Source organism: Mastigoproctus giganteus, chromosome 1, assembly GCF_048544385.1.
Source record: "Mastigoproctus giganteus isolate SK-2022 chromosome 1, ASM4854438v1, whole genome shotgun sequence".
NCBI lineage: Eukaryota > Metazoa > Arthropoda > Arachnida > Uropygi > Thelyphonidae > Mastigoproctus > Mastigoproctus giganteus.
Window position 1 is genome coordinate 184,020,714 of NC_143575.1, and position 25,093 is coordinate 184,045,806.

Sequence of the window (25,093 nt, forward strand, 5' to 3'; positions counted from 1 at the left end):
CATTGAGCATTCAAGGCTTTATACACCTCAATCAGATCACCTCGCAGGTGCCTAGTCTCCAGACACTGTAATTTGCAAAATTTAAGCCTTTTTTCGTAAGAGCAACCCTTTGTTCCATTCATTAATCTTGTTGCCCTTCTCTGTATTCGTTCCAACAGCTCTACATCCTTCTTAAATTTATTAACTGTACTGTTTTAATTCATTGGCCCATTTGTCAAAATTTCGAAACAAGAAACTCAGGCACAGAAGAGCCTTGGAAACTGAAGTTACCAAGGCTCCAACAAAATCCTTTTTTGTGATGCTCTTTAAAAAAACAATGATAATAAATTAATGAATACATAAGGGAAAAAATAAACAGAAGCACAAATATTGCATTGGATATTTTACCAATGGTCCAATCTGATACACCCAAGTAAGTGAAAAAGTAAATGTTTTAACACACAACCATGAATTGACAACACAGTACAGTACATTTTTGTGCAGCTGTGAGAAAGCACTTTGCAGCCATCAGAATAAACACCTTCACTGCTGTAAAATCAATGCAGAAAAACAGTCACTCCAGAGAAGAAAACAGGTATTGAGCATAATCTCTTGGCAACTGTTTCCATTTTTCCAACACCACACATATACCTTGTATTATGCCTTCAGCCAGCTGTGCGCTTGAACATTACTGGTAAGTGATAGTCAGGAATGATGTTCTCTGTAGCTATACCCACTTGCATGTTTTAATTATCAATATATTAAACAGCTCTTTAATATGTGTATGAGGTGTTTCCCGGCTGTATAAACATCTCAGCAAAGTTTATCATGATTATTCAGTTAGCCATCAATCAGATTTTATTCTGCAGGATTTTTTTTTTTATTTCCAATGAAATGTAAATGATATTGACCAGGGATGATACCTACTCTAACTTCGAAAGAAGTAAAGATTTATTTTCAAAAGGAAATAAATGTACAGAAAACGAATGGCAGTGCCCAAACTTCTCCCTCTGCTTGGAAAGCTGTACAAGGGGACTACCAGGAATTCTTCTGCTGGCCTTCCAGAATAGGTGAGATCCAATGTCCAAAGTCTTGGTTCCAGGCTAATGTTATAGGAATCTGATGTGTGCTTGCCATGTAGAAATTACCTGTGGAAATTTGGAATGGTGGTTGTTGTTGTTGTTATTTGGTTTTTAGGAGCATTAGCAACTAAGGCCATATTGCTCTGGGGATATGCGGTGGTCATTCGCTGACCTTTCCACATCATCCGTATTTGGTGGTCACGGGCTCAAACCCTGGTTTAATCAAGAAGCGTGTGCTACGGACCGCCACTCCTGCCCACCTGGCTACGGAGGCACCAATTTGGAATGGATCCAGATGGTTGAGGGGGACCCAGCTTCAACATGTCACTTTGGCTCCTCCTTCAACAAAGACTGGAGCTCCTGGGATGACTTGCCAAGAATAAAGTCAGCTAGTGGGCTCACTTGTGAATGTCAACTGTGTCAATGCCACACTCCTACTGTCATGTCAAAGGGAGAGGATTTCTACCGATGGCAGTGTATGTATGTATGACATCAGGGTTACTCAACCCTGGTAGGACATCAGGGTTGAATAACCCTGATGTCCTACTCCCAAGCACATTTATTGCTTGCCAGATGGTGGACAACCCTTTGAGCTCTGTGGTGGGTGGGTCCTCACAGGTAGCACAGTGGTTATAATCACTGTCCTCCCCACACTGGGTGGAAAAGGCCCAGGTTCAAATCTCAACAGTGATGTGAAGAACTTTCATGAGTGTTTTTTTTTTAACTCTGTGGCTGTTAATCAGGCTCATACAAGGACAGCAAGGTTTTTTTTCCCCAGAAACTTTTGCTGGATAAAAGTTTTTCATTCAGCAAAACAAGAGAACATGCAATTTATGGACATAATGCACATCAGTGGATGAGTTTGTTCTTGGGTAACCCTAATACAGTTAATGACTCTTCAGTAGATAGGTGGAAAGCCTTAGCACTGGGGAAAAAAAAAAAAACCTTCCATGACTCCTGGTAATATAAACCCTCCTCTTCTTCTGGGACCCCAACAAGGTTCCTTTCAGAAAATTTAGATGTTGATCCAGAATACCTCAGCAAAAAGATAAATGTCACCCTTGTTTATCCAGATGGGGTTTAGAAGGATTGGCAGGCTCTCTTAAATCTGTCAAATGGCATCTTTCTGATAACATCCTCTTTGAAACAAAAAAATTACAAGCACTCAGAACAGCTCCTCTAAGCGACCTCTGTCGGGGGAATAACAGTTACTGTAATCCTGTACGACACATCTCATTCCAAGGCATGATATCTGAATAGGATCATCCTGAGGTGTTTGAAGAGGAGACCTGCACCTCTTCAAACACTTCAGGATGAAGAGGAGAGGAGATCTGCTCCTGGCTAAAACTGTAAGAGTGACAGCTGCTAAACCAATATTCATATGTAGGGATGGTACTCTTGTTCCCACTAGAAATCTCGTTCTTGCTCTCAATTTACCATCTCTGAATACAGTTACAGCTGGGTACTTGTACTGCCTGGCAAGCCATATGTATTGAACCTACTAAGACACGTTAAGTGTTAGAAATATGGACACTCACAAATGGCCTGTTGCACATGCCCTTGCATGTGCTCAGTGCAGTGCAAGGGATCACTAAATTATTATATTTTCGGTTCCAAAACCAACACATATTCACTGTCAAGGACAGCACCCTGCATACTCCCAAGCATGCTAGCAGTGGAAGGAGGAAAAAGATATATAAAGATTAAAGTCAGAAGAGCTGAATAACATGTACCGACAGGTAAGAAAAGCATTGAAACCCATAAATAGCAATAAAACTTCATACATTTAGAAGACTGCATGTAGATGTTCCATCAGAACACAAAGTGGAATGACAGTCCCACCTAAAGAGTCCTTTACTCTAATTGCGTGCCATTTGTTAAGCCCACCAAAACCACAGTAAAGAACAATCAGCTACCAACTCCTGTATCAGTACCTCCCACTGAAGATAAAGGGAAACTGGAAAAAACTGAAGTTGAACATCAAGATGTAGGAGATATCAGAAGAATCAGTCATGGAACTCTTTCCAGAGGAAGAAAATGAACATAGGGTCAATGGCCATTCTTCCTAAAAAAGGATGAGTCCAAGAACGAGAGAATTAAGCCCTCAGTACTTCAGAAGCTGACCTGCAGACCCACCATGCCCAAATAATGGCTAAATCCTATGGTGTAACTGTCGTGGATTCTGGCAAGATATAAACGATATCAAGGCCCTCCTGCAAAGCACGATCTAGTTTACTTTTGTAAACAGTAGATGTGTTTGAAGACAAATGATGACTCCACTCTACATAACCTTACTGTCATCTGAAATATAGAAGTGAGACTAGATTTGCCCGTAGAAGCAGTGGTGTTCCTATGGTATGTGGTGCCCGGGTGCCAATCGAAATTTGGTGTCCCCCTTTAAAATTTTCTTCACATGCATATGTAAGCTTCGGGTTTTCAGGCACCGCTTCAAAACTTGGTGCCTGGGTGCAGTGCACCCCTTGCACCCTCGGGATGGCCTGCCTCTGCATGGGGTAGTTGCTATCCTTGTGAGCAACCAGATCCCATTTCAACCTATGCCACTTGTTATTGTTGTTGTTATTTGGTTTTTTTTTTTTTTTTTAGGAGCATTAGCAACTAAGGCCATATTGCTCCTGGGATATACGGTGGTCATTTCCTGACCTTTCCGCATCCTCCATATTTGGTGCTCATGGGCTCGTACCCCGGTCTAATCAAGAAGCGTGTGCTACGCACTGCTGCTCCTGCCCACCTGGCTACAGAGGTGCCCCTATGCCACTTACCACTAATGTAAAAGCAATAGCAGTTTGCCTTACAGAAGGGTTTTTATTAGTAGTCTGTTCTATCTATTTGCCATCTGGGATTGATATCTTCTAGACAGACTGCGATGATCTTATTGTGCAGTCTTATTATGCCTTCCCCATCTTCTAGAGCAGTGGTTCCCAAACTACTAAGATCTTAGGACCCCTTCAAAAATGAAAAAAAAAGTTCGCAGACCCCCTGTGTGTGTGTGTGTGTGTGTGTGTGTGTGTGTGTGTGTGTGTGTGTGTGTGTGTGTGTGTGTGTGTGTGTGTGTGTGTGAGTGAGTGAGAACCTGGGTTTTCTGAAAAGAAAATTCAAAGTTTTATGTTTAAAGCAACTCAACTTTATTCTTATTTTTACATAAATATATAATAACTTTATTAATCATCACTTTGCTATACATATAACAAATAATTTGACCAGTTCTAGAGGATCATTTTGCGGACCCCTGGAACTGGTCTACGGACCCTTAGGGGTCCGCAGACACTGAAATCCACTGGAACCGCTGTTCTAGAGGATTTCAGTGGAAATAACACCTCCTGGAGTAATGTTGATATTAATGGGAGGGGATATATGACAGAGCATATGCTCATTGATAGTGACTGCTTCCTTCTAAATGTGGGAACATCTTTCTTTCACATGCCTACTTGGATATTTTCTGCCTTTGATCTTTCTATTGTCCCCCTCTCTTTTCCCCTCACTTACTTGGAAGGTAGAGGAGAACCTGTACGGAAGTTATCATTTCCCTGTGATAACCTCTATTTTGTGGGGAAACTGGATCTTCCTTTTTTTATGTGAAAACATCTTCGGTGGCACCGACAGCATTTTTTTTTTTTCCCCAGCCTGATCAACGTTCGACCAGGAAAATTGAACAGACTGACTGGAATTCCCTCCAAAATCTGGCAGGTTTGACATCACTACAGTCAGTCAGGAGCCCATAAATGAAACAGTGCGATACATCACAGAAAAATATTTTCATGTAGCTACAATTGCAATTCCAACAACATTGACTCAATTTCCACCATTTTTAAAACCTTGTTGGAATGCAGAATGTATTCTGCATTCCAACAAGGTTCCAAAAAGGCTCTAAACAAATCTTGGAGCATATACCAAATATATACTAACACTTCTAATCTCATAGCCTTTAACAGAGCAGTGGTGATACCCAAAGTAAAGCAAAAATAGTGGTAGGTCACCTGACAGATGCTCAACTTTCTTTTTCATTTCTGGAAAAAGTTTTGGGTTTTATGAATTCTGCTTAAAAAGTGCCAAGATTTCATCTTTTCTTAATGGATTGCAAAAGCATACTATATACACTGGTGTTCAAAGAAAGTGCATCACTCCTTAAAATTGTAAATATCATCTGAATAACTTAAGTATATGGCAATATTTCTTACAGATTGCATCTGATAAGATTTACACGCGTAGGTCATAACGAAATATTGCATCAGCTGTTACCTTCAGCTGATGCAATGTGTCAGGATGGCGAGTTACAGTTGATGCCATAAAGAAACAGTGCTACCATTGCTTTACGTGAGGAAGGATGTTCTTCTTGCCATATTGCTTATAGAGTGTCTTGTGATCAGTCGAAAGTGAGTAGATTTCTTTCCAAACTCAAGAATACTGGTTCTGCTGATAGGAAAAAAGGAACAGAACGCAAACGAGTCTCTATGCCAAAACACAACCGCATTTTGAAGTGCTTATGCCTTAAAAACCGTAAAGCTTCTTTGTCTGAGGTGAAAAGAGAATGGAAAGAACATACAGGAGTGGTAACAAGTGCAGTAACAGTCAGAAGACACCTCTTCAAAAATGGACTTGTAGTCTGTCGTCCTAAGAAAATGCCAATCCTCACACAAAAAATGAAAATGGCCTGATTAATTTGGTGTCAGGAGCATGTGAAACGGATCCCCCAAACAGAGGAAGTCAGTTATTTTCTCGGATGAGAAGAAATTCAACCTGCATGGCTCTGATGGGAGACAAATGATTCGCCGTAGACGTGGTGAAGAATACCATCCAGACTGTATGGACTCTACAGTGAAATTCCCTACCAGCCAAATGATATGGGGGTGCATTTCGTATCGCCAAGTAGGTCACTTGCAGTTTATAAAAGGTTCTGTAAATAGTAATGGATACCTGGCTATATTGGAAGGCAAACTGCTGCCAACCATTAGAGACCATTTCAACCTGCCAAGTAACTGCATCTTTCAGGACAATTCTGCTCCTTGTCGTAAGGCAAAAAGTGTAAGTAGGCACTTCTTGTAGTTATTTTAGCTTAATTTCTGCATTAGAGGTTTGTACAGTAATGTGTTTACATTTGTTACAGGTGAAAATATTGTTGGAAGAACAGTCCATTACAACTCTTAGCTGACCAGGAAACAGCCCGACCTGAATCCTATAGAGAACTGTTGTCATCGTGTGGAATCTGCAGTTGCCAGAAAGAAACCAAAGACCCTTCGTGAACTTCAGGAAGCCATAATTCGTGTTTGGAACCATGAACAATCAGTTGATTATCTTCAGAAATTGATCTTGTCGATGCCTCAACGGTGTGCTGATGTCATAAGGGTTACAGGCGGTTCAACTAAATATTAGTTTTCACCTGGTGAACTTTTCATTTTGTTTTCCATTTAAAATGATAAACTGAAGAAAATTGAGGGCTTCTGATAATATTTCAGCCATAACTGTTGTGTTTACCAAAACTGATGTATAAAGGTTGCAAATGCTCATTTTGGAATATTTTGAGAGCACCTGTCAAATATTACTTAGCTTTCTTTGCCTTAACTATTAATAAATATCTTTTGTTTATATATTTATTTATGATGCTAGTCATTAATGCAACATACCATCACAAATAAAAAGGGTTAGAAATGTGAAATTCCCAGGTGATGCACTTTCTTTGAACACCAGTGTATATTCCATACTATTACTTCCATTTTCAGGTTTCCATTTTCCTGATTCAGGCATAAGCTTTAACTAACTTCAAATGGTTTATTAAAATAACAATGGTACAAAATTAGTAATCAAAAATAAAATTAAAGTACAGGGTTATTAAAATTAAAGTATCCCTATGTAGAGGGCTCTGGAGTGAGTTCTAAGGCTCGTACTGAAGAGAAATTTGGACAACAGGTACAATAAAGAATGCGCTTGCCATTTATTGGAAAAAAAAAATTTAAGTTAAAAAATTTGTCACTATATAGCGCGTAACTATCTTAGTTACGATTATGCAAATAACTTACGTTATTTGCATAATCGTATGTTATTGCCACAGCACTGCTAATCAACTCTACTGTACTGTATAAAAGCAAAGCAGTCTCTTCAAAATCATACAGTGGATGTTTTCCTGCACTACAGCAGCAATGCCAACAACGTTGCAGGAAAAGGCACTATCAGTGAAGCTGTACTATCAGAATAGCAACGATGCAGCTGCAGCTATCAGAGAATTCCGGCATCAGAAGTGCATAAAGCTTGGACCTATGACTGTTTGTGTGGTCCGCAAAATGATTGCGAAATCTGAAGCGACAGAACATCTTGGTGTTCAACCAGGTAGAGGTCAAAAACGAGTGGACTCCTCGTGTTGAAGATGCGGCTATGGCTGTTGTGGATTTATCAAGTCAATCACCATGTGGTAGCATAAGTGTGCCAGCTGTTTCTCGTGAAATGGACATGCCGTATTCCACTGTAAAGCTAGTAATGCATCAGGTATTGCGGTACTATCCTTACAAGATGCACATGCTACAGCAGCTAAAGCACAGAGATGCAGATATTCGTTTCGCATACGCACTTCAGTTTCTGACACAAATGACAGTGGATATCACTTGCCCATGGAACATCCTTTGGAGTGATGAAGCCCACTTCTGCTTAAATGGACAAGTGAATATGCACAATTGTCATATTTGGGCAACAGAAAACCTTCGACTTATCCAAAAGAGGTCCCATTGTATTCTCCAAAAGTGACAGTGTGGTGTGGATTTACGACCACATTCATGATTGGGCCAAATTTTTTTGAATAGGTAACACCGACTGGACTCCACACCTGTTCCATCACTGGACAGCGATATTATTAAATGTTGGAAAATTTCCCAATACCAGAGCTACAACGTGGGTGCCTTCAGGATACCATATTCAAAAAGATGCTGCGCCACCCCACATCCACCGTTGTGTCCAAAGGTTGCTAAGGCAACACTTTACAGATGAATGGGTCATCAGCCATTGTTTCCAGACATCTTGGCCACCCCAATCACCAGACCTCACCCCATGCAACTGCTGGTTGTGGGGTTTTTTTGAAGAACCAGGTGTATCGGGAAGGATGTCAAACTTTGGCAGATCTGAAGGACAGCATTAGACATCATGTGCTGGCCATTCCAGTTGACATGTTATGTTCTGCTGTAGAAAATGCTTTTCTTCGAGTGGAAACTGTTGTTGACCAAAATGGAGGACACATTGAACAATTGTAGCGCTGTTCAAGTGATTTTTATTGCCAGAGAGCAATACAGTGACAAATTTTGTAACTAATTTTTTCCCCAATAAATGGCGAGCGCATTCTTTATTGTATCTGTCATCCAAATTTCTCTTCAGTACGAGCCTTAGAACTCGCTCCAGAGCCCTTTACACAGGGATACTTTCATTTTAACAATCCTGCATGTACAAGAATTTAAAATCACTGATTGTGTACAATAAAATAAACAAGATTATATACAATTAAAATATAAGAAAAAACAACTAAATAAAAGTGCTAAAGCATACATGTATTATATATAAGACAAGAAACTTTTGAGGCAGCCAGCCTCTTTTTCAGCTTGATAAAGTTCAATGACAGTGAACTAAATATATGTTACGAAGAAAAATCCCCATGCATATGCAAACAATCAATACTTGTGCATTGAGTGTAGCAGAAGTAAAGGAAAAAGAGGAAGGAAAATAGACTACTAATAAGAATAATAGAAGACATTAACCATCAGACTCAGTGTTGTTACTGTTATATATAGCATCTTTTTTGTTAACTTGCTGCCTCCTATTTTGATGTTATACAGTGACCTCCATAATAGGATTAACAATGAGCATTATTGGAGTGCACAGCACTTTAATTATGACCCCTGTCTAACATTGAAAATTTGGATTATGCTTGTAATATGTGCCTTCTCCCATGGTTAGAGGCCTTCCATATAGCAATGGTGGGTCCACTATTGATTGTAATCCTGGGGCCTGCATTCATCTTATTATGGAATCCACTGTATTACATCACAATGGGAGGTGACAAGTTAACAATGGGGCTGCTACTCTTTGTTTTATTGTAATGCATAGCATTACAATAACAACATTACATCATGCCATGCACTACAGTTAATTGTAATGCATAGCATTACAATAACAACATGAGTCTGATGGTTAATGTCTTCTATTTTTCTTACTCAAGGGAGTAATACTCTTGTTCTGATTATCAGTAGTGATTCTTCATGCATTAAGAATTTGCAGATAAAGAAACCACTAGGTAGCAGTGATCACAGTGTGCCGAAGTGGGATTTACTCAAACAGGTAACTACCATCAGGTGTAAATGGAAGGAGTTTTGCTTTCGTAAAGGTGACTATGGTGGTCTGAGACAGTATTTAAATTCTATACGGTGGGACAAACTGATGATGTTACCAACAGCAAATTCAAAATGGGAAGCATTCAAAGAATTTATCTTGGAAGCTTCTAGACTTTACATACCAACTAAGAAATATTGTTCAAGGTTTAGGCCTAAATTGATGTCAGATGAACTAATGAGACATATGGCAGGGAAGAAAAATACATGGGATACTTATAAATTAATGGGTAACATGGAAGCCTGTGATAGATATAAGCTGATAGGTAACCAAGTCACAAAGGAGATTAGGGAGGCAAAGGTACATTATGAGAAACCTTTGGCAAAGGATGCAAAGAAAAATAACAAAGAGTTCTTTACCTATGTAAATTCTAGAAGGAAAGGGATAAATCAGATTGTCCACTAGATATTGATGGTTGAACTGTTGATGATCCTGCTCAGGTGGCTAATAAACTAAATGAGTATTTTGCATCTACATTCACACATCAGGAGTTATTCGGGGAGGAGAATGCCAGAGGTGAGTTAAACTCTGGCAGTGAGCTAGATGATTTTGTAATAACTGAGAGGAAAGTGGAGGAGAAATTGTTGAAGATAAACATAAAAAAGGCACCCGGGGTGGATGGGTTCTATCCAGTTATATAAAAGGAGGCAGCAAAGAAAGTAAGCAAATCCTTAGCCACAAATTATGAGAGTTGCTTTGGACTCTGGGAGGTACCCATGGACTGGAGATGTGCAAATGTGACCCGAATTCACAAAGGAGGATCAAAGGCATAATATGAGAGGGCGTAAATTCAAATTGATGAAAGACAGATGTGGGGAAATTTGCCTTTAGCCAGCGGGTAGTTGGTTGGTGGAACAGACTTCCATCCCTTGTTGTGGAAGTTGATAGCCTAAATAAATTTAAGGCTCAGCTGGAGAGGTATTTCGAACGAACGGAGGAGGGGTGAAGTGGAAGTTTTTTTTTTTTTTTTTTGGCTGATGCTGCATAAGCTTGCTTTCTTGCATCATATGCCTCTACTAATGCTAAAGGGCAAAACCAGTAATTATAGACCTGTTAGTTTAACTTCTGTTCCAGGAAAATTAATGGAAGAACTGGTTAAAGAAGCATTTCAGGATCATCTAGACAAGACTTCAGTTATAGCTCGGACACGGCATGGTTTTTTTAAGGGAAAGTCTTGCCTGACCAATTTGATTGGATACTATGATGTGGTTGCAGAGGAACTGGATGCAGAGAATAACTTTGATATCATATATTTGGATCTCAGAAAGGCTTCTGATACTGTTGCACATGGAAGACTGCTGAACAAATTGGAGCAGTGTGGCATTGGAGGCAAATTGCTACTATGGATAAAGGGATGGTTGAGTGGGAGAAGACAGAGTGGTAATCAATGGACACTGCTCATTGTGGACTAATGTTTTTAGTGGAGCCCCTCAGGGTTCAGTGTTGGGTCCATTATTGTTTTCTGTATTTATAAATGATATTGATGATGGTATATCAAGCTTAATGTCCAAGTTTGCAGACGATATCAAGGTTGGCAGGGTTGTTAATGACAGTAATGGCAGTGTGCTACTGCAACAGGATCTAGAAAATTTGGGCAGATGGGCTGAGAAGTGGCAACTGAAGTTTAACCTTGACAAATGCAAAGTACTGCATATGGGTAGAATTAACCCCAGAGACACATACCAACTGTGTGGTACTACACTTAAGGTGGTAGAAAATGAAAAAGACCTGGGAGTAATTGTGCAGTCAGATATAAAGTTTTCTGAGCAATGCAGACAGGCTGGGGTTTTGTCAATGATATTTAGGAATTTTGCTATCAGGGAAAAGGTGATTGTCCCTCTGTATAAGGCAATAGTCAGGCCACGCCTTGAGTACTGCATACAGGTCTGGAGGCCTCATTTTAGGAAGGATGTAGATTTGCTTGAGCGTGTACAGAGAACGGCAACAAGATTGGTGAGGGGAATGAAGGGAAATTCTTACCAAGAGAGGCTTAAGTTCTGCAAATTGCAGTGGCTGGAGACTAGGCACCTACGAGGTGATCTGATTGAGGTGTATAAGGCTTTAAATGGGTTGAGCATGCTGAATTCTGATGGGATTCTTCCACTTGTTCAGATTACGAACATAAGGGGGCATAAATTCAAATTAAGGAAAGACATGTAGAATAGATGTGCAGAAATTTGCCTTTAGCCAGCGGGTGGTTAATTGCTGGAACAAACTTCCATCTGTAGTTGTGAAAAGTTAAATAAATTTCCTACAAACTTCCATCTGTAGTTGTGATAGGTTAAATAAATTTAAAGAGGAGCTGGACAAATATTTAGAGGGAATAGTTGTGTGAATTTTTTTTTGGCTGATGCTACATAAGCTCGTACACTGCTTTCTTGCATCACATGCCACTACTACAACTACTACGCTGCTACAACAGGATCTAGAAAAGTTGAGCAGATGGGCTGAGAGGTGACAAATGAAGTTTAACATTGACAAATGTGAAGTACTACATATAGACATTTACATATTGACAAATGTAAAGTACTACATATAGACATATTTACATATTGACAAATGTAAAGTACTACAACCCCAGAGCAATGTATCAGTTCTGTGGTACTACACTGACAGTGGTAGAGAACGAAAAGGACCTGGGGGTAATTGTACAGGCAGATGATGTTTCCTGAGCAGTGCATGGTGTCACGATTAGTTCATGGTGTCTTGTCAATGATATACAGGAATTTTTCTAGCAAGGATAAGGAGGTGATTATCCCCTTGTATAAGGCAATGGTCAGGCCACACCTTGAGTACTGTATACAGGTATGAAGGCTGTATACCTATACAATAGGCCCCCATTATAACGCAGTTCACTTTATGCTGATTCGCTATAACGCTGTTCTTATATTATAACCTGTATCTGATTATAACGCTGTCACAGATCACTATAACACTCTTTTACAGATTGCATCTTTGGCATATTTAACGAAATCGTTTCATTTGATGAAGTCGATAGCTTGAAAATGAATACCAAAACAGCATTAAAATGTTTGCCACGCCGACTTGAGAAATTTTCCCATGCTCAGTGAAATTTTCTCGCATGCTAAATTAATTGTAGTACAGTAACTTGTTACGTAGTTCCGAGATCAACATTTTAAAAAATTATCAAGTATATTGCTTGTAATATTTGCGTTATATGCATTTATCTGAAGTCTAGTCACTCAGTACAGTATTAGACATCATACATAATGGGCAGTTTACTTGAACATTGTATCGTAATTAATGCAACCAATGCAGTTACATTTTCGAAGAGTTAATAATGGCCGATAAGAATGAAAAAGCAACATCGTCTGGATGCAGCACGAAGACTAGAAATGTAAGAAAAGGACTGAATTTGAAAATTAAATTAGACGTTTTGAAGCAAATCGATTCCGGTCAACGACAAGCGGATGTGTGCCATAATTTAGGACTTGCAAGTTTAACTGTAAGAACAATTATAAAAAAATAAAGAATTAATTTTAGCAGTGGGAAAGATAGCTGTTCCACTGCAAGCAACTAGGGCTAGGCCGACTATCAGGATTGAAATGGAAAGACGTTAACTAACTTTATTGAAGATACTATCCAATGCAGAATTCAGTTAAGTTAAATATTATAAAACAGAGAGAGAGAGATTAGCCAATATGATGATCTGAAGAAAACTCACTTAAAAAAAAAAAATTTGGAACCATTTAAAACTGGTAAGGGCTGGTTGAATAGATTTAAAATCCTGGGAGAAGTCGCAAGTGCAGATGAAGGAGCCGAAACCTTCAAAAAACAACTTGTTAAAATTATTGAAGAGGGGTAGTAGTAGTAGTAGTGGCATGTGATGCAAGAAAGCAAATGTATGAGCTTTATGCAGCATCAGCCAAAAAAAAAAAAAAAAAAAAAAAATCACACCATTCCCTCCAAATGCCTGTCCAGTTCCTCCTCCTTAAATTTATTCAACCTATCAACTTCCACAACGACAGATGGAAGTTTGTTCCAGCAATTAACCACCCGCTGGCTAAAGGCAAATTACCGCACATCTATTCTACATCGGTCTTTCTTAATTTGAATTTATGCCCCCTTAGGTTCGTAATCTGAACAAGTGGAAGGATCCCATCAGAATTCAGCGTGCTCAACCCATTCAAGGCCTTATATACCTCAATCAGATCACCGCGCAGGTGCCTAGTCTCCAGCCACTGCAATTTGCAGAACTTAAGCCTCTCTTGGTAAGAGGATCCCTTCATTCCCCTCACCAATCTTGTTGCCCTTCTCTGTACACGCTCAAGTAAATCTACATCCTTCCTAAAATGAGGCCTCCAGACCTGTACGCAGTACTCAAGGCGTGGCCTGACCATTGCCTTATACAGAGGGATAATCACCTCCTTTTCCCTGCTAGCAAAATTCCTATATATCATTGACAAAACCCCATGACCTGCCCTGGCAGCCTGTCTGCATTGCTCAGAAAACTTCATATCTGCCTGCACAATTACTCCCAGGTCTTTTTCATTTTCTACCACCTTAAGTGTAGTACCACACAGTTGGTACGTTTCTCTGGGGTTACTTCTACCCATATGCAGTACTTTGCATTTGTCAAGGTTAAACTTCAGTTGCCACTTCTTAGCCCATCTGCCCAAATTATCCAGATCCTGTTGCAGTAGCACACTGCCATTACTGTCATTAACAACCCTGCCAACCTTTGTATCATCTGCAAACTTCGACATTAAGCCTGATATACCTTCATCAATATCATTGATAAATATACAAAACAACAGTGGACCTAACACCGAACCCTGTGGGACTCCACTAATAACATTAGTCCAAGAAGAGCAGCACCCATTGATTACCACCCTCTGTCTTCTCGCACTTAACCATCCTTTTATCCATTGTAGCAACTTACCCTTAATACCATTCTGCTCCAATTTGTACAATAGACTTCCATGCGCAACAGTGTCAAAAGCTTTCCTGAAATCCAAATATATGATATCAAAATTATTTTTCGCATCCAGTTCTTTTGTAACCACATCATAATAACCTATCAAATTTGTCAGACAAGACTTTCCCTTAACAAACCCATGCTGTGTCTGAATTATTGCTGCAGTCTTGTCTAGATGATCCTGCAATGCATCTTTAACCAGCGACTCCATTATTTTACCCGGAACAGAAGTTAAACTAACTGGTCTGTAATTACTCGTGTCACCCTTCGATCCCCCTTTGTGAATTGGGGATACATTTGCACATCTCCAGTCCGTGGGAACCTCCCCTGAGTCCAAGGACGCTCTCATAATTATGGCTAAGGGTTTGCTTAGTTGCTTTGCCGCCTCCTTTAATATAGCTGGATAGATCCCATCCACCCCAGGTGCTTTTCTTACGTTTAACTTCAACAATTTCTCTTCCACTTTGCTCTCAGTTATTACAAAATCATTAAGTATCTTGCTACAATTTGATAACCTTAATAATTCCTCACGTGTGAATGTAGATGCAAAATACTCATTCAGTTTGTTTGCTATCTGAGCAGGATCATCAACAGTCGAACCACGATGTCAAGTGGACCAATCAGATTCGTCCCCTTCCTTTTAGAGTTTATATAAGTAAAGAAATCCTTGCTGTTTTTCTTAGCATCTTTTGCCAAGGATTTCTCGTAATTGCCTTCGCCTGCCGAACCTCCTTTGTGACCTGATTACAGATTAACTTATATCTGCCATAGGCTTCTGAGTCGCTTGATAATCTATATGCATCCCATGCATTTTTCTTCTCTGTTACGAGTCTCATTAGTTCATTTGACACCCATTTAGGCCTAAACCTTGAACAATATTTCTTAATAGGTATGAAACTTTTGGTAGCTTCCACGATTAATTCCTTGATTGCTTCCCACTTAGAATTTACTGTTGGTAACATCGTCAGTTGATCCCACTGTACAGAATTTAAAAACTGTCGGAGACCACTTTACTCGCCTTTACGGAAGCAAAAACCCTTTCCTTTACCCCTGATGGTAATTAAATCTTTAAGTAAATCCCACGTCAGTACACTGTGATCACTGCCACCTAGTGGTTCTTTTATCTGCAAATTCCTAATACATGAATGATCACTGCTGATAACCAAATCAAGAGTATTACTTTCTCTGGTTGCCTCTCGAACATGCTGCTGCAGAAAACAATCATCCAATAAATCCACAAAAGTCTGACTAGTGTGTGAGTGCCCAACCCACAAGTTCCAGTCAATATCTGGGAAGTTAAAATCCCCCATTATAAGACATTCCGATTTACTAGCCCACTCTATTTCTCTGTACAATTGTTCATTGTACATTGTTCCTATAACACACTCCTACTCTAATTTTTGCTTTCGCAGTGCTTATGTCACACCAAACTGACTCAACAGTGCACTGTTCATCTATATCAACTGGATGCACTTCTTTTGATTTTATGTTTTTCTTTATTAACAGCATAACACCTCCTCCCTTCCTATCCTGTCTATCCTTTCTGTACACATTGTACTCCCCAAATTCCAGTTCGGCATTCCTTATATCTGTGTGACACCACGTCTCTGATATCCCAACAATATCCGCCTTTGATGTCTTGACCAACACTTCAAATTCATCAAATTTATTTACTATACTTCTAGCATTGGTATACATGCAAGTATACATGCACCTATTTTTATTCTTAGTTACTCTAACACATCCCATATACCCACCTGTTTCACGATGACTGCCATCCGTCTCTGAAACCCCCAAAACCCCTTGCTCCAGGTCGCTACTTATTCTAATAGAAGTTGTGCAAGAATCACCTTCACCTCTGCCTACGGCTACTGTTAAACTATTAGTCCTTGTATCCCCCCAATCTATCAGTTTTCCGACCCACCTAACACTGCCTCGATAGCATCAGCAAATATTCTTGCACCCTTTCTATTTAAGTGTATCCCATCCCTGTAGAAGCAGTCTCTCCTGTTAACAAGTACAGTCCAGACTGAAAAAAATTCTATCCCTTGAGCCTTGCACAATCTTTCCAGGGCCGAATTGATCGACAAGGCTCTCATCATATACTCCCTCCTATTGTGTCTGGGCAGAATTGCAGACACTTCAAATTCAACCCTAATTCACGGCTTTTTTTCATCAGTGACCTGTACTTGTTAAGTAATTCTGCAGGTCTCCTACTCTTAATATCATTAGTGCCAACGTGTACAACCATATCACCTTTTGTGCCCCTAAAAGATGATATCTGCTCTACAACGTCATCAACCTTTGCCCCTGGCAGACATACCCTGGTCCTGTTCCACCTATCCTTTTTACAAAGGATGTTTCCCGTTTCCCTGACAATAGAGTCACCAACAACTACTAGTTCCTTTGGGACAGTGCAATCTGCCTTCGGGGTTGCTGCTGTGTTACGTGATGACCAAGTGCAAGCTCTGGCGTTGATGTGGGCAGCTGAGAGCCTGATGGGCCCCTCAATTTAGATCTTTCGAGGGCATCCACCCTGTCTTTCAAACTCTCATATAGGCCCATAACAACGCTGAGTTGTCGCCTGATTTCCTTACACTCCTTACATCGCCCACACACAAAGACAACCCCTATGGCAATATCATGTTCCGTTCCAGATAGTTCGGCAAACATTTCACAAGTTGCACATTTTTTTAGGCTGTGATGCATTGGAGAATCGCCCCCCTCAGTTCTCCCCCGAGTCACAGCACTCCTGCCACTTTGTGCCCGTTGCTTTGCTGCTCTAGTTTGGGGCATGATATCTTAAATTAATAAGATCAATAAATTAAATTAAATGTCAATACTACGCTATCTAATAGAAACAGTGAAGCGTATTACTGTTTCTATAATTATACGTTAGAGCTACCTAGCTACCTGGGTATTATGTGTTATACTTCTCAACAAGTTTTTAACACAGATAAAGCAGGACTTTTATGAAAACGAATGCCTAAAAGAAGTTTCATATTGAAAGAAAAAAAAAAACATGCCAGGTTTCAAAGCGGGGAAGGATCGGTTGACTTTATTGTTGGGTGGTAAAGCAGCGGGGGATTTAAAATTAATACCCCTTTTAGTTTATTTGCAAGAGGGCCAAAGTTAAACCCAAAATCGACACATCTTTCATGATTAAATTCATCAATTAAATTAAATCAATGTAGATCAATTAAATTCATGATTTTAATTGGAATTTTAAGTTTAATTTTGATACGTAAGTAGTTACCACATAATTATATACGTATGTATATTTTATACATACATATATAATGTTTGAAATATTTGAATATTAAATATTTTGACCAACATTTGTGCATCTTTTCACTACCATTTATTATTGATTAGGAAATATCCTATGGCACCGACCACAACTTACAAATACATATGTTACCTTATGGGAATGCGGCACTCACTTAGCGCGGATTCACTTATCGCTCTGTTTTTCCGGAACGAATTATCAGCATTAAGAGGAGGTTACTTGTACTGGATACAGGTCATTGGAAATAAAAAAAATCCTGCAGAATAAAATCTGATTGATGGCTAACTGAATAATCATGATAAACTTTGCTGAGATGTTTATATAGCCGGGAAACACCTCATACACACACACATTAAAGAGCTGTTTAATATATTGATAATTAAAACAGGCAAGTGGGTATAGCTACAGAGAACTTTCATTCCTGACTATCACTTACCAGTGGTGATGTTCAAGTGCACAGCTGGCTGATGTAACACAAGGTATATGCGTGGTGTTGGAAAAATGGAAACTGTTGCCAAGAGATTATGCTCAATACCTGTTTTCTTCTCTGGAGTGACTGTTTTTCTGCATTGATTTTACAGCAGTGAAGGTGTTTATTCTGATGGCTGCAAAGTGCTTTCTTACAGCTGCACAAGAATGTACTGTACAGTGGTACCTTGGATTACGAGTAACTTGGTATGCGAGTGTTTTGCAAGACGAGCAAAAATTTTTAATAAATTTTAACTTGATAAACGAGCGAGGTCTTACAATACGAGTACAGTCAGTCCTCGTATAACACGTGTTTACACTACACGAATTCGATCATACACGATTTATAAATACGGGAACGATATCTTATATAACACGAACTGAATTCGCCTATGCACGATTCGCCTTTGTGTTTACAAGAAATGGCAGTCGAACGCAGAATCACCGCAACCCGATAGGAATGAAGAGAAGATTTTGAAAATGTATTTATGGTTTTTTTTAACAGTGAAGGGGAAACACATTTCACCATAATAACGTACAAACCAACAATTCCAGCTAGTATAATCGCAAATGCAATTAGATCGAGTTTACTACCAGTTTATAACAGATTCCACTAGCAGGAACGCAACTGGAAATTGTTTTTATTGTTTTATGGTAGTAACCCCCAGAAATGTGCTTTAGTAAAATGCGAGGTGTTAATAGTGTATCTCGGCCTTTACGGTGTTGTTTATTCAGTTGCTACACGCGCGCAGCTTTGTTTATGTGTAGCAAGCGTGCCTCCTCATTTTGTAATAGTGCGAGTGATGAATCTGATTTCTGAAATCCTCAAAAGGAGGCAAAAGCAAGTGTCATTGGAAAGATTCCTTGTGAAAGTCGCACAAAAAGAAAAAGTCAACAGATTGCAGTGATTCCGTTAGAGACAGTGAAAGTCGTCCTACCCAATAATTAATAAATTTGATTGCTTTATGTATATTAAATTTAAATATTAAAAATATAAAAAGGTATGTATTTTGTATTAATCATTTTTACAGTATATGAATATTTTTGAGTTTTGGAACAAATCATCTGGGTTTCCATTATTTCTTATGGGGAAATTCGCTTTGATATACGAGTGCTTTGGACTACGAGCACGTTTCCGGAACGAATTATGCTCGCAAACCAAGGTACCACTGTACTGTGTTGTCAATTCATGGTTGTATGTTAAAAAAAAAAAAAAAAAAAAAAAATTTACTTTTTCCCTTACTTAGGTGTATCATATTGGACCATTGGTAAAATATCCAATGCAATATTTGTGCTTCTGTTTTATTTTTTTCCCTTATATATTCATTAATTTATTATCATTGTTTTTTAAAGAGCATCACAAAAAAGGATTGTGAAGCCTTGGTAACTTCAGTTTCCAAATTTTGACAAATGAGCCAATGAATTAAAACAGTACAGTTAATAAAAAATGAGTTAATCACATAAAAATTGTAGGTAGAGGGCCAATGGGACAATGGAAACTCTGCACCAAGAAATTATGCTCAATAATAATGCTTAGATTCATTTAACCAAAAACTGCCATTTTTTGGATAATAAATCTATTAAAGGTCCCGAAAAGCATGCTCTAGAAATCTGTTGTTTTCAGTGCCTAACGTATCTTCAACATTAGTGGGAAAGTTAACAATTTTAAATTATAGAATAGCAAAAAGAGAAGCCTAACAAATATCTACACCATGTGCATGACAGTCCTAAAGTTAACATCCTCAAATGAGTTCAACAAAGCATTGAGTTCAAAAAAAATCTATGGGTCTTTCTTTTTTAGAAAACATGTTTGTAGCTGTATATGATCAAGAGTTTTCAATTATCACAAATAAATTATGTCAACCTGGAAAAATTATTTTTCAACACTATTCAGGCGTTAACTGTCAGCTACCTCAAGTGGAAGAGTACTAAAATCAGCAATTCCCAAGGCACTGGATCAGTCAAGAAGCCCCCCCCCTCTAAAGTGGACTCCTGCTTTAACCAGATGTAAACCCATTTGAATGCTTTCTGTAGTGTTTCATTTAAGCGAGAAGACCAAGAAATGATAGTCACCAAAATGTATGGCAAATGTTTATTTATTCATTTTTTTCCCTAACTTCTTGTCCCAGCTGTATCAAAATTCTAAACATATGTATATTTATAATGTAAGCATTAGCATTAGTAGAGGCATATGATGCAAGAAAACAAGCTTATGCAGCATCAGCCAAAAAAAAAAAAAAAACATTTCACCCCTCCATTTGTTCCAAATGCCTGTCCAGCTCAGCCTTAAAATTATTTAGGCTATCAACTTCCACAACAAAAGATGGAAGTCTGTTTCACCAATCAACAACCCACTGGTTAAAGCAAATTTCTGCACATCTATTCTACAACTGTCATTCCTCAATTTCATTCTATGCCCCCTCAGGTTCTTAATAGTAGTAGTAGTGGCATGTGATGCAAGAAAGCAAATGTATGAGCTTATGCAGCATCAGCCAAAAAAAAAAAAAAAAAACATTTCACCCCTCCATTTGTTCCAAATGCCTGTCCAGCTCAGCCTTAAAATTATTTAGGCTATCAACTTCCACAACAAAAGATGGAAGTCTGTTTCACCAATCAACAACCCACTGGTTAAAGCAAATTTCTGCACATCTATTCTACAACTGTCATTCCTCAATTTCATTCTATGCCCCCTCAGGTTCTTAATAGTAGTAGTAGTGGCATGTGATGCAAGAAAGCAAATGTATGAGCTTATGCAGCATCAGCCAAAAAAAAAAAAAAATCACACCATTCCCTCCAAATGCCTGTCCAGTTCCTCCTTAAATTTATTCAACCTATCAACTTCCACAACGACAGATGGAAGTTTGTTCCAGCAATTAACCACCCGCTGGCTAAAGGCAAATTTCCGCACATCTATTCTACATCTGTCTTTTCTTAATTTGAATTTATGCCCCCTTAGGTTCGTAATCTGAACAAGTGGAAGGATCCCATCAGAATTCAGCGTGCTCAACCCATTCAAGGCCTTATATACCTCAATCAGATCACCGCGCAGATGCCTAGTCTCCAGCCCCTGCAATTTGCAGAACTTAAGCCTCTCTTGGTAAGAGGATCCCTTCATTCCCCTCACCAATCTTGTTGCCCTTCTCTGTACATACTCAAGTAAATCTACATCCTTCCTGAAATTAGGCCTCCAGACCTGTACTCAAGTACTCAAGGCGTGGCCTGACCATTGCCTTATAGAGAGGGATAATCACCTCCTTTTCCCTGCTAGCAAAATTCCTATATATCATTGACAAAACCCCATGACCTGCCCTGGCAGCCTGTCTGCATTGCTCAGAGAACTTCATATCTGACTGCACAATTACTCCCAGGTCTTTTTCATTTTCTACCACCTTAAGTGTAGTACCACACAGTTGGTACGTTTCTCTGGGGTTACTTCTACCCATATGCAGTACTTTGCATTGTCAAGGTTAAACTTCAGTTGCCACTTCTTAGCCCATCTGCCCAAATTATCTAGATCCTGTTGCAGTAGCACACTGCCATTACTGTCATTAACAACCCTGCCAACCTTTGTATCATCTGCAAACTTCGACATTAAGCCTGATATACCTTCATCAATATCATTGATAAATATACAAAACAACAGTGGACCTAACACCGAACCCTGTGGAGCTCCACTAATAACATTAGTCCAAGAAGAGCAGCACGTATTGATTACCACCCTCTGTCTTCTCGCACTTAACCATCCTTTTATCCATTGTAGCAACTTACCCTTAATACCATTCTGCTCCAATTTGTACAATAGTCTTCCCTGCGCAACAGTGTCAAAAGCTTTCCTGAAATCCAAATATATGATATCAAAATTATTTTTTGCATCCAGTTCCTTTGTAACCACATCATAATATCCTATCAAATTTGTCAGACAAGACTTTCCCTTAACAAACCCATGCTGTGTCTGAATTATTGCTGCAGTCTTGTCTAGATGATCCTGCAATGCATCTTTAACCAGCGACTCCATTATTTTACCCGGAACAGAAGTTAAACTAACTGGTCTGTAATTACTCGTGTCACCCTTCGATCCCCCTTTGTGAATTGGGGATACATTTGCATATCTCCAGTCCGTGGGAACCTCCCCTGAGTCCAAGGATGCTCTCATAATTATGGCTAAGGGTTTGCTTAGTTGCTTTGCCGCCTCCTTTAATATAACTGGATAGATCCCATCGACCCCAGGTGCTTTTCTTACGTTTAACTTCAACAATTTCTCTTCCACTTTGCTCTCAGTTATTACAAGATCATGAAGCACCCTGCTACAATTTGATAACCTTCTGCCATTTTCAAACCTTAATAATTCCTCGCGTGTGAATGTAGATGCAAAATACTCATTCAGTTTGTTTGCTATCTGAGCAGGATCATCAACAGTCGAACCATCGATGTCAAGTGGACCAATCAGATTCATCCCCTTCCTTTTAGGGTTTATATAAGTAAAGAAATCCTTGCTGTTTTTCTTAGCATCTTTTGCCAAGGATTTCTCGTAATCTGCCTTCGCCTGCCGAACCTCCTTTGTGACCTGATTACGGATTAACTTATATCTGCCATAGGCTTCTGAGTCGCTTGATAATTTATATGCATCCCATGCATTTTTCTTCTCTGTCACGAGTCTCATTAGTTCATTTGACAACCATTTAGGCCTAAACCTTGAACAATATTTCTTAATAGGTATGAAACTTTAAGTAGCTTCCACGATTAATTCCTTGAATGCTTCCCACTTAGAAATTTACTGTTGGTAACATCGTCAGTTGATCCCACTGTACAGAATTTAAAAACTGTCGGAGACCACTGTACTCGCCTTTACGGAAGCAAAAACCCTTTCCTTTACCCCTGATGGTAATTAAATCTTTAAGTAAATCCCACGTCAGTACACTGTGATCACTGCCACCTAGTGGTTCTTTTATCTGTAAATTCCTAATACATGAATGATCACTGCTGATAACCAGATGAAGAGTATTACTTTCTCTGGTTGCCTCTCGAACATGCTGCTGCAGAAAACAATCATCCAATAAATCCACAAAAGTCTGACTAGTGTGTGAGTGCCCAACCCACAAGTTCCAGTCAATATCTGGGAAGTTAAAATCCCCCATTATAAGACATTCAGATTTACTAGCCTACTCTATTTCTCTATTAATCTCACCAAGAGGAAGAATCTCATCAGCATTCAGCTTGCTCAACCCATTCAAGGCCTTATATACCTCAATCAGATCACCTCGCAGGTGCCTACTCACCAGACACTGCAATTTGCAGGACTTAAGCCTTTCTTGGTAAGAGCACCCCTCTATTCCCCTCACCAATCTTGTTGCCCTTCTTTGTACTCGTTCTAGCAACTCTACATCTTTCATAAAATGAAGCTTCCAGACCTATACACAGTACTCTGGGTGTGGCCTGACCATTGCCTTGTACAACGAGATAATCATCTCCCTGTCCCTGCTAGCAAAATTCCTATATATCATTGACAAGACTCCACCATGACCTGCCCTGGCAGCCTGTCTGCACTGCTCAGCAAACTTCATATTTGAATACACAATTACCCCCAAGTCCTTTTCACTTTCCACTTCCCTGAGTGTAGTACCACACAGTTGGTACATTTCTCTTCGGTTATTGCTACCCATATGCAGTACTTTGCATTTGTCAATGTTTAACTTCAGTTGCCACTTCTCAGCCCATTTGCCCAAGTTATCTAGGTCCAGTTTGAGTAACGTACTGTCTTTACTGTTGTTAACAACCCTGCCAACCTTTGTATCATCTGCAAAATTGGACATTAATTCTGATATACATTCATCAATATCACTGATGAACACACAAAACAACAATGGGCCCAGCACTGAACCCTGGGGAACTCCACTAATAACATTTGTCCACGAAGAGCAGTGTCCATTGATTACCACTCTCTGTCATCCCCCCCCCCAACCATCCCTTTATCCATTGTAGCAACTTACCCTTAATGTCATACCCCTCCAATTTGAACAGCAGTCTTCCATGTACAACAGTATCAAAAGCTTTCCTGAAATCCAAGTATATATCAAAATTATTTTTGACATTCAGTTTCTTTGTGACTACATCATAGTATCCAATCAAATTGGTCAGACAAGACCTCCCTTTAACAAACCCATGCTGTGTCTTAACTTTCTTGTCTTGTCTTGTCTAGATGATCCTGCAATGCTTCTTTAACCAGTGACTCCATTATTTTCCCCGGAACACAAGTTAAATTAACAGGTCTATAATTACTTCTGTCACCTTTTGAACCCCCCCCCTCTGTGAATTAGTGATATATTTGCACACCTCCAGTCCATGGGGACCTCCCTTGAGTCTAAGGAAGCTCTCATAATTATGGCTAAGGGTTTGCTTACTTCCTTTGCTGCCTCCTTTAATATAACTGGATAGATCCCATCCACCCTGGGTGCCTTCCTTATGTTTAACTTCAACAATTTCTCCTCCACTTTGCTCTCAGTTATTACAAAATCACTTAGCTCCCTGTTAGAGTTTGAAGTGTAAGTGCATAAGAAATAGTACTAATCCACATCCTCCAGCTATGCAGTGAATAGCCTTTTTCTGAATATTTATACCTCAATGTCTAAGTACCTTTAAACACACATCAGTAATGATCTCTATCAGGATGCTCTAGAATCTTCAATATACTGTAAATTGGTTTGTATGAGACTTTAAATCAGTTAGTTTTATACAACATAAATAATCCATAAAACCTTTCCTTTTGGAAAGTAGACTAACAAATATTATTTCTCATTTTAATTTCACAAAGTCGTAATTTATTCCTATGCAATTTCTATATTTTTAAATCTAAAGATTTCCAGTTATGGTGATGTTATGATATATTAAGTATTTTCAACACAACTTGCCAAAAATATATTTACAACAGAATCAGATGTATTTACAATGCTACTGTTATTT

At 39.1% G+C, this 25,093-nt stretch overlaps 1 protein-coding gene across 1 annotated transcript in view; it reads right to left on the reverse strand.

Annotated features, from left to right (window-relative positions):
• The window catches only part of Orc3 (origin recognition complex subunit 3), a 381,867-nt gene that overhangs the window by 244,289 nt on the left and 112,485 nt on the right, over positions 1 to 25,093 (reverse strand). The gene's annotated exons all lie outside the window — the stretch shown is intronic.